Source organism: Oncorhynchus masou, unplaced genomic scaffold, assembly GCF_036934945.1.
Source record: "Oncorhynchus masou masou isolate Uvic2021 unplaced genomic scaffold, UVic_Omas_1.1 unplaced_scaffold_7089, whole genome shotgun sequence".
Taxonomy (NCBI): Eukaryota; Metazoa; Chordata; class Actinopteri; order Salmoniformes; family Salmonidae; genus Oncorhynchus; species Oncorhynchus masou.
The window spans coordinates 5,895-15,852 of record NW_027013554.1 but is presented as its reverse complement, the minus strand read 5'-3'; the positions used below and the strand labels follow the sequence as shown (position 1 = coordinate 15,852).

Here is a 9,958-nt window from a genome sequence, read left to right as displayed (position 1 = left end):
TCTCTGTGTACTTCGTTCAGTTGTATTGCTGCATGTGTTTCTGGTTGAGCGTTAAGCGGCTGGACGGAGGAACAACAACTACTTTTTTTTATTATTATCATTGAGTTTCTTCTCATCAGAGGTGAGGGTGTGGTCGTCTATCCAATGTTCTCATCCAATCCAACGTCAGTGTAATGTTCTGCTTCCATTTCAATCTAAAGTGTAAAAGTTGGGTCAGTTTTGTTGTTAATATGTGAGGTTCAGGGTCTATATCTACAAGGCGTCTGAGAGTACGAGTGCTGATCTGGGATCAGTTTAGCCTTTTAGATCATAATGAATACTAGAGAGAGGACCAGATCCTAGTGCTGATCTGGGATCAGGTTAGCCTTTTAGATCATAATGAATACTAGAGAGAGGACCAGATCCTAGTGCTGATCTGGGATCAGGTTAGCCTTTTAGATCATAATGAATACTAGAGAGAGGACCAGATCCTAGTGCTGATCTGGGATCAGGTTAGCCTTTTAGATCATAATGAATACTAGAGAGAGGACCAGATCCTAGTGCTGATCTGGGATCAGGTTAGCCTTTTAGATCATAATGAATACTAGAGAGAGGACCAGATCCTAGTGCTGATCTGGGATCAGGTTAGCCTTTTAGATCATAATGAATACTAGAGAGAGGACCAGATCCTAGTGCTGATCTGGGATCAGGTTAGCCTTTTAGATCATAATGAATACTAGAGAGAGGACCAGATCCTAGTGCTGATCTGGGATCAGGTTAGCCTTTTAGATCATAATGAATACTAGAGAGAGGACCAGATCCTAGTGCTGATCTGGGATCAGGTTAGCCTTTTAGATCATAATGAATACTAGAGAGAGGACCAGATCCTAGTGCTGATCTGGGATCAGGTTAGTCTTTTAGATCATAGTGAGTGAGAGGACCAGAGAGGACCTACTCTGAGACGCTTTAGGAATACAGGCCCAGTTCAGATCCACTCTGGTATTCAGATAGAACCGAACCGACCGACAGAGCAGCATGCTTTTAAAGCTCAACTACCAGCAGAAATACTATTGCTCCAGTTGGAACAGACTGTGACCATAGGATTCATGTGTTAGATATACCATTTTAGAATAATGAATATGATACAATATAAAGACGACACAATGACATTTATAATCGTGAGAGAGAGGAATGAAGTATTTGAAATGCGTATGAGGTCCACAGATTTCTAGAGCCGTGTCCCAAACTGTACCCCATTCCCTGTATAGTACTGGTAAAAAAAGTAGTGCTCTATATAGGGAACAGGTTTGCCCATTTGGGATGTGCCATGTCTCCAAGCTTTCTGTTTGATTTGAGTTTGTTTGTTTGGGGTGTAAATGTTCACATCACCAGAGACTCTTGATCTGTTGGTCTGGCAGTTGTTTTATTTTCACAAGCAACGCACAGGAAGTTGAATCTATGAATTCGGGGGATTCAGTCTACAACACTGTCTATTGTTGAATCTATGAATCATATTCAGTCTACAACATTGTATATAGTTGAATCTATGAATCGTATTCAGTCTACAACACTGTATATAGTTCATAGTTGAATCTATGAATCGTATTCAGTCTACAAATACTGTATATAGTTCATAGTTGAATCTATGAATCATATTCAGTCTACAACACTGTATATAGTCTATGGTTGAATCTATGAATCGTATTCAGTCTACAACACTGTATATAGTTCATAGTTGAATCTATGAATCGTATTCAGTCTACAACACTGTATATAGTTCATAGTTGAATCTATGAATCGTATTCAGTCTACAACACTGTATGTAGTTCATAGTTGAATCTATGAATCGTATTCAGTCTACAACACTGTATATAGTTCATAGTTGAATCTATGAATCGTATTCAGTCTACAACACTGTATATAGTTCATATGAATCTATGAATCGTATTCAGTCTACAACACTGTATGTAGTTCATAGTTGTATACTGAATACGATTCATACATTCAACACTGTATATAGTTCATTGTTGAATCTATGAATCGTATTCAGTCTACAACACTGTATATAGTTTGTAGTTGAATCTATGAATCGTATTCAGTCTACAACACTGTATATAGTTCATTGTTGAATCAATGAATCGTATTCAGTCTATAACACTGTATATAGTTCATAGTTGAATCTATGAATCGTATTCAGTCTACAACACTGTATATAGTTCGTAGTTGAATCTATGAATCGTATTCAGTCTACAACACTGTATATAGTTCATAGTTGAATCTATGAATCGTATTCAGTCTACAACACTGTATATAGTTCATAGTTGAATCTATGAATCGTATTCAGTCTACAACACTGTATATAGTTTGTAGTTGGAAGAGAGAGAGAGATACGTCCTCTGAGCCTCCTACACTCAGGTACGCGCGTGAGAGAGTGTCCAATGTGTTGACGTGTATCGACAGGAGAAGACAGAGACTATGGAAGAGAGAGAGACGTCCTCTGAGCCTCCTACACTCTAGGTACGCGCTGAGAGAGTGTCCAATGTGTTGACGTGTACGACAGGAGAAGACAGAGACTATGGAAGAGAGAGAGAGAGACGTCCTCTGAGCCTCCTACACTCAGGTACGCGCTGAGAGAGTGTCCAATGTGTTGACGTGTATCGACAGGAGAAGACAGAGACTATGGAAGAGAGAGAGAGAGACGTCCTCTGAGCCTCCTACACTCAGGTACGCGCTGGAGAGAGTGTCCAATGTGTTGACGTGTATCGACAGGAGAAGACAGAGACTATGGAAGAGAGAGAGAGAGACGTCCCTCTGAGCCTCCTACACTCAGGTACGCGCTGAGAGAGTGTCCAATGTGTTGACTGTCTGAGCTTTACTCATATTCACTATTATTTTCACTGAGAGAAAAGAAAAAGCATTTAAAACATTTGTCATCGTCTCTGCTATGGAGACGTTCTACATGACTTTGTTTTGGCAACGAAGGTCCCGTCAATAAAGCATGTTGTTTTTAAATAAAAAATGGAACGAGACTTTGATCCAACTGTTCTGTTGAAAGCTCTGACAGACAGTGAGCTCACATGACAGAGAATGTGCTCCAACACAGAGATGTTAAGAGATCACAACGTTATCTCTGTCCCATTATGGCGTCTGTGAGAGCACGGGCGAAAGCTGAGAATGAGAGGGTGGGGAAGCTTTTTAGGGACAGTTTAGGTGCAAGGTTAAGGATGAGGGGGGGTTGTGAGGGAGGTTGGGCAGAGGGGTTGGTTTGTTGTTGGTGAGAATGAGAGAGGGTTTAGAGGTGATGAGGGGTTGTGAGGGAGGAGTTGAGGCAGAGGGGGGTTGGTTTGTTGTTTGAGAATGAGAGAGGGTTTAGAGGATGAGGGCACAAGGAGGGGGGTTGGTTTGTTGTTGGTCAGAATTAGAGAGGGTGTAGAGGTGATGGGGTGTGGCAAGGGAGCCCTCAACCTCCTGCCCTCCCTTCCCTCCAGCCCTCAACCCTCCAGCCCTCTAACCCTCCAGCCCTCTAACCCTCCAGCCCTCTAACCCTCCAGCCCTCCAACCCTCTAACCTTCAGCCTAAACCCCCAGCCCTCTAACCCCCAGCCCTCTAACCCCCCAGCCCTCTAACCCCCAGCCCTCTAACCCTCCAGCCCTCTAACCCTTCAGCCCTCTAACCCCCCAGCCCTCTAACCCTCCAGCCCTCTAACCTCCAGCCCTCTAACCTCCAGCCCTCTAACCTTCAGCCCTCTAACCCTTCAGCCCTCTAACCCTTCAGCCCTCTAACCCTCCAGCCCTCTAACCCCAGCCCTAACCCCCAGCCCTCTAACCCCCAGCCCTCTAACCCTCCAGCCCTCTAACCCTTCAGCCCTCTAACCCCCCAGCCCTCTAACCCCCAGCCCTCTAACCCCCAGCTCCTCTAACCCTCCAGCGCTCTAACCCTTCAGCCCTCTAACCCCCAGCCCTCTAACCCCCCAGCCCCTAACCCTCCAGCCCTCTAACCCCTCCAGCCCTCTAACCCTTCAGCCCCTCTAAAACCCCCAGCCCTCCCTCTAACCCCCAGCCTCTAACCCCCAGCCCTCTAACCCCCAGCCCTCTAACCCCCAGCCCTAACCCTCCAGCCCTCTAAACCCCCAGCCCTCTAACCCCCCAGCCCTCTAACCCTCCAGCCCCTCTAACCCTCTAGCCTTCTAACCCTCCAGCCCTCTAACCCTTCAGCCCTCTAAAACCCCCAGCCCTCTAACCCCCAGCCCTCTAACCCTCCAGCCCTCTAATCCTCCAGCCCTCTAACCCTCCAGCCCTCTAACCCTCCAGCCCTCTAACCCTCCAGCCCTCTAACCCCCCAGCCCTCTAACCCCCCAACCCTTTAATCCTCCAGCCCCCTAACCCTCCAGCCCTCTAACCCTCCAGCCCTCTAACCCTCCAGCCCTCTAACCCTCTAACCCTCCAGCCCTGTAACCCTCTAATCCTCCAGCCCTCTAACCCTCCAGCCCTCTAACCCTCCAGCCCTCTAACCTCCAGCCCTCTAACCCTCTAGCCCCTCTAACCCTCTAACCTCCAGCCTTCTAACCCTCCAGCCCCTAACCCTCCAGCCCTCTAACCCCTCTAATCCTCCAGCCCTCTAACCCTTTAACCCTCCAGCCCTTAACCCTCCAGCCCTCTAACCCCCCAGCCCTCTAACCCCCAGCCCTCTAATCCTCCAGCCCTCTAACCCTTTAACCCTCCAGCCCTTTAACCCTCCAGCCCTCTAACCCTCCAGCCCTCTAACCCCCAGCCCTCTAACCCCCAGCCCTCTAACCCCTCTAATCCTCCAGCCCCTAACCCTTTAACCCTCCAGCCCCTTTAACCCTCCAGCCCTCTAACCCTCCAGCCCCTCTAACCCCCAGCCCCCTAACCCCCAGCCCTCTAACCCCCAGCCCTCTAACCCTTTAACCCTCCAGCCCTTTAACCCTCCAGCCCCCTAACCCCCCAGCCCTCTAACCCCAGCCCTCTAACCCCCAGCCCCTCTAACCCCCCAGCCCTCTAACCCCCAGCCCTCTAACCCCCCAGCCCTCTGACCCCCAGCCCTCTCTAACCCCCCAGCCCTCTAACCCTCCAGCCCTCTAACCCTTCAGCCCTCTAACCCTCCAGCCCTCTAACCCTTCAGCCCTAACCCCCAGCCCTCTAACCTCCAGCCCTCTAACCCTCCAGCCCTCTAACCCTTCAGCCCTCTAACCCCCAGCCCTCTAACCCCCAGCCCTCTAACCCTCCAGCCCTCTAACCCTCCAGCCCTCTAACCCTTCAGCCCTCTAACCCTTCAGCCCTCTAACCCCCCAGCCCTCTAACCCCCCAGCCCTCTAACCCTCCAGCCCACTAACCCTTCAGCCCTCTAACCCCCCCAGCCCCTCTAACCCTCCAGCCCCTCAACCCCCAGCCTCTAACCCTCCAGCCCTCTAACCCTTCAGCCCTCTAACCCCCAGCCCTCTAACCCCCAGCCCTCTAACCCTCCAGCCCTCTAACCCTCCAGCCCTCTAACCCTCCAGCCCTCTAACCCTTCAGCCCTCTAACCCTCCAGCCCTCTAACCCTCCAGCCCTCTAACCCTCCAGCCCTCTAACCCTCCAGCCCTAACCCTCCAGCCCCTCTAACCCTTCAGCCCTCTAACCCCCAGCCCCTCTAACCCCCAGCCTCTAACCCTCCAGCCCCTCTAACCTCTAGCCTTCTAACCCTCCAGCCTTCTAGCCTTCTAACCCTCTAGCCTTCTAACCCTCCAGCCTTCTAACCCTCCAGCCTTCTAACCCTCCAGCCCTCTAACCCCCAGCCCTCTAACCCTCCAACCCTCTAACCCTCCAACCCTCTAATCCTCCAGCCCTCTAACCCCCAGCCCTCTAACCCTCCAGCCCTCTAACCCTCCAGACCTCTAACCCCCCAGCCCCTCTAACCCCCAACCCTTTAATCCTCCAACCCTTTAATCCTCCAGCCCTCTAACCCTCCAGCCCTCTAACCCTCTAACCCTCCAACCCTCCAGCCCTCTAACCCTCCAGCCCTCTAACCTCCAGCCCTCTAACCCTCTAATCCTCCAGCCCTCTAACCCTCCAGCCCCTCTAACCCTCCAGCCCTCTAACCCTCCAGCCCTCTAACCCTCCAGCCCTCTAGCCCTCTAACCCTCCAGCCTTCTAACCCTCCAGCCCTCTAACCCTCCAGCCCTCTAACCCTCTAATCCTCCAGCCCTCTAACCCTTTAACCCTCCAGCCCTTTAACCCTCCAGCCCTCTAACCCCCCAGCCCTCTAACCCCCAGCCCTCTAACCCCCCAGCCCTCTAACCCCCAGCCCTCTAACCCTCTAACCCTCCAGCCCTCTAACCCTCCAGCCCCCTAACCCCCCAGCCCTCTAACCCCAACCCCTTTAATCCTCCAGCCCTAACCCTCCAGCCCTCTAACCCTCCAGCCCTCCAGCCCTCTAGCCCTCTAACCCTCTAACCCTCTAACCCTCTAATCCTCCAGCCCTCTAACCCTCCAGCCCTCTAACCCTCCAGCCCTCTAACCCTCCAGCCCTCTAACCCTCTAGCCCTCTAACCCTCTAGCCCTCTAACCCTCCAGCCTTCTAACCCTCCAGCCCCCTCTAACCCTCCAGCCCCTCTAACCCTCTAATCCTCCAGCCCTCTAACCCTTTAACCCTCCAGCCCTTTAACCCTCCAGCCCTCTAACCCCCCAGCCCTCTAACCCCCAGCCCTCTAATCCTCCAGCCCTCTAACCCTTTAACCCTCCAGCCCCTTTAACCCTCCAGCCCCTAACCCTCCAGCCCTCTAACCCCCCAGCCCTCTAACCCCCAGCCCTCTAACCCTCTAATCCTCCAGCCCCTCTAACCCTTTAACCCTCCAGCCCTTTAACCCTCCAGCCCTCTAACCCTCCAGCCCTCTAACCCCCCCAGCCCTCTAACCCCCAGCCCTCTAACCCCCAGCCCTCTAACCCTTTAACCCTCCAGCCCTTTAACCCTCCAGCCCTCTAACCCTCCAGCCCTCTAACCCCCCAGCCCTCTAACCCCCAGCCCTCTAACCCCCAGCCCTCTAACCCCCAGCCCTCTAACCCCCAGCCCTCTAACCCCCAGCCCTCTAACCCCCCAGCCCTCTAACCCCCAGCCCTCTAACCCCCAGCCCTCTAACCCTCCAGCCCTCTAACCCTCCAGCCCTCTAACCCCCAGCCCTCTAACCCTCCAGCCCTCTAACCCTCCAGCCCTCTAACCCTTCAGCCCTCTAACCCCCCAGCCCTCTAACCCCCAGCCCTCTAACCCTCCAGCCCTCTAACCTCCAGCCCTCTAACCCTTCAGCCCTCTAACCCCCAGCCCTCTAACCCCCAGCCCTCTAACCCTCCAGCCCTCTAACCCTTCAGCCCTCTAACCCCCAGCCCTCTAACCCTCCAGCCCCTCTAACCCCCAGCCCTCTAACCCTCCAGCCCTCTAACCCTTCAGCCCTCTAACCCCCAGCCCTCTAACCCCCAGCCCTCTAACCCTCCAGCCCTCTAACCCTCCAGCCCTCTAACCCTCCAGCCCTCTAACCCTTCAGCCCTCCAGCCCTCCAGCCCTCTAACCCCTCCAGCCCTCTAACCCTCCAGCCCTCTAACCCTCCAGCCCTCTAACCCTTCAGCCCTCTAACCCTCTAGCCTTCTAACCCTCCAGCCTTCTAGCCTTCTAACCCTCTAGCCTTCTAACCCTCCAGCCTTCTAACCCTCCAGCCTTCTAACCCTCCAGCCCTCTAACCCCCAGCCCTCTAACCCTCCAACCCTCTAATCCTCCAGCCCTCTAACCCTCCAGCCCTCTAACCCTCCAGCCCTCTAACCCTCCAGCCCTCTAACCCCCCAGCCCTCTAACCCCCAACCCTTTAATCCTCCAACCCTTTAATCCTCCAGCCCTCTAACCCTTCAGCCCTCTAACCCTCCAGCCCTCTAACCCTCCAGCCCTCTAACCCTCAAACCCTCTAACCCTCTAATCCTCCAGCCCCTCTAACCCTCCAGCCCTCTAACCCTCCATCCCTCTAACCCTCCAGCCCTCTAACCCTCTAGCCCTCTAACCCTCCAGCCCTCTAACCCTCCAGCCCTCTAACCCTCCAGCCCTCTAACCCTCTAATCCTCCAGCCCTCTAACCCTTTAACCCTCCAGCCCTTTAACCCTCCAGCCCTCTAACCCCCAGCCCTCTAACCCCCAGCCCTAACCCCCAGCCCTCTAACCCTCTAATCCTCCAGCCCTCTAACCCTCTAATCCTCTAACCCTCTAATCCTCCAGCCCTCTAACCCTTTAACCCTCTAACCCTCCAGCCTTCTAACCCTCCAGCCCTCTAACCCTCCAGCCCTGGCAGTAGCCCTGGAGTTCTGGGGACGAGGGTATTGCCTTTTAGGAGACACCTGATCACAGCCCAGTGCCTCTACACACACAGAGGCTGCTGATAAAGATGTGTGTTAGACTGAGTGAGAGAGTGACTGGTGATTAGGCTGATAGATGAGCTCAGAGCTATGGGGGCGGGGACTGAACTGGACTGCTACCGTTCACAGTTAAAAAGAGAGCTCCAACCACGGCACGTCCCCATCCAGTTTAGGAAGGACACCCCATTGGATTACCAGACCAGAGAGCAACACAGCGAGTGACAGCGTCAGAGAGCCTTCTAGGTGGACCAGACAGACGGTGGGCTGTTTTTGTTTGCCAGCAGGTTGAGGAGAAGCTCTGTCTGTTTAACCAGAGGAACACTATCTCAGGCTTCTAGAAGCTCTGTCTGTTTAACCAGAGGAACACTATCTCAGGCTTCTAGAAGCTCTGTCTGTTTAACCAGAGGAACACTATCTCAGGCTTCTAGAAGCTCTGTCTGTTTAACCAGAGGAACACTATCTCAGGCTTCTAGAAGCTCTGTCTGTTTAACCAGAGGAACACTATCTCAGGCTTCTAGAAGCTCTGTCTGTTTAACCAGAGGAACACTATCTCAGGCTTCTAGAAGCTCTGTCTGTTTAACCAGAGGAACACTATCTCAGAAGCTTCTAGAAGCTCTGTCTGTTTAACCAGAGGAACACTATCTCAGGCTTCTAGAAGCTCTGTCTGTTTAACCAGAGGAACACTATCTCAGGCTTCTAGAAGCTCTGTCTGTTTAACCAGAGGAACACTCATCTCAGGCTTCTCAGGCTTCTAGAAGCTCTGTCTGTTTAACCAGAGGAACACTATCTCAGGCTTCTAGAAGCTCTGTCTGTTTAACCAGAGGAACACTATCTCAGGCTTGTCTAGAAGCTCTGTCTGTTTAACCAGAGGAACACTATCTCAGGCTTCTAGAAGCTCTGTCTGTTTAACCAGAGGAACACTATCTCAGGCTTCTGAAGCTCTGTCTGTTTAACCAGAGGAACACTATCTCAGGCTTCTAGAAGCTCTGTCTGTTTAACCAGAGGAACACTATCTCAGGCTTCTAGAAGCTCTGTCTGTTTAACCAGAGGAACACCATCTCAGGCTTCTAGAAGCTCTGTCTGTTTAACCAGAGGAACACTATCTCAGGCTTCTAGAAGCTCTGTCTGTTTAACCAGAGGAACACTATCTCAGGCTTCTAGAAGCTCTGTCTGTTTAACCAGAGGAACACTATCTCAGGCTTCTAGAAGCTCTGTCTGTTTAACCAGAGGAACACTATCTCAGGCTTCTAGAAGCTCTGTCTGTTTAACCAGAGGAACACTATCTCAGGCTTCTAGAAGCTCTGTCTGTTTAACCAGAGGAACACTATCTCAGGCTTCTAGAAGCTCTGTCTGTTTAACCAGAGGAACACTATCTCAGGCTTCTAGAAGCTCTGTCTGTTTAACCAGAGGAACACTATCTCAGGCTTCTAGAAGCTCTGTCTGTTTAACCAGAGGAACACTATCTCAGGCTTCTAGAAGCTCTGTCTGTTTAACCAGAGGAACACTATCTCAGGCTTCTAGAAGCTCTGTCTGTTTAACCAGAGGAACACTATCTCAGGCTTCTAGAAGCTCTGTCTGTTTAACCAGAGGAAC

At 51.8% G+C, this 9,958-nt stretch overlaps 1 long non-coding RNA gene across 1 annotated transcript; it reads left to right on the top strand.

The window, feature by feature from the left end:
• Positions 1-1,934: 1,934 nt before the first annotated feature.
• LOC135537088 (uncharacterized) lies at positions 1,935-2,937 on the top strand. Its single transcript, XR_010455117.1, has 3 exons — positions 1,935-2,394; positions 2,497-2,703; positions 2,810-2,937. It is a non-coding gene; the product is annotated as an uncharacterized LOC135537088 (long non-coding RNA).
• Positions 2,938-9,958: the final 7,021 nt, after the last annotated feature.